This window comes from Physeter macrocephalus, chromosome 8, assembly GCF_002837175.3.
Source record: "Physeter macrocephalus isolate SW-GA chromosome 8, ASM283717v5, whole genome shotgun sequence".
NCBI lineage: Eukaryota > Metazoa > Chordata > Mammalia > Artiodactyla > Physeteridae > Physeter > Physeter macrocephalus.
The window spans coordinates 136,558,187-136,559,059 of record NC_041221.1 but is presented as its reverse complement, the minus strand read 5'-3'; positions in this window follow the sequence as shown (position 1 = coordinate 136,559,059).

The window sequence follows — 873 nt, the reverse complement described above, 5'->3', positions numbered from 1 at the left end:
TCTTCCCGGACCGGGGCACGAATCCGTGTCCCCTGCATCGGCAGGCGGACTCTCAACCACTGTGCCACCAGGGAAGCCCATAAATTTACTTTTGAGAAAAGTAAATATTAAGTACTTAAAATCCAACTGATGGTGTGGTATTAACAATACAGGCATAGTAATTTACAGAATATTTTCAGTAAATATTTAAAACTTTAAAAAATATACTCCGCTCCCGGCCTCCCAGGCTGCGAGGAGCAGAAGCGAGAGCAGCAGGCGCCAGGATCCCGCACCTCTTCTCTGGGAATACACCATCACAAATCCGTTGCAATTTTCAAATGTCTATTGCACTACCACATAGCTTTTGGAAACTTAACTCCCAATTTGATATAATTTTGTATTTGCTCACCTTTTGAGCTTCAGCAGCAGTGTGAAAAAAAATGGAGTGGCTTTTTTCCTTTCATCTCTTTTTAATTCTCCAGTTTATTTGCCGTATGGACTTGGACTACACTTTAAAATATGGCCAATATAAAATGGACCAATTTTTCCACTTAAAAAATATTTAGGGGCTTCCCTGGTGGCGCAGTGGTTAAGAATCCGCCTGCCAATGCAGAGGACACGGGTTCGAGCCCTGGTCCGGGAAGATCTCACATGCCACGGAGAAACTAAGCCCGTGCGCCACAACTACTGAGCCTGCGCTCTAGAGCCCATGAGCCACAACTACTGAGCCCGTGTGCCACAAATACTGAAGCCTGCACGCCTAGAGCCCATGCTCTGCAACAAGAGAGGCCACCGCAATGAGGACCCCACGCACCGCAACGAAGAGTAGCCCCCGCTCGCCGCAACTAGAGAAAGCCCGCATATAGCAATGAAGACCCAATGCAGCCAAAATTA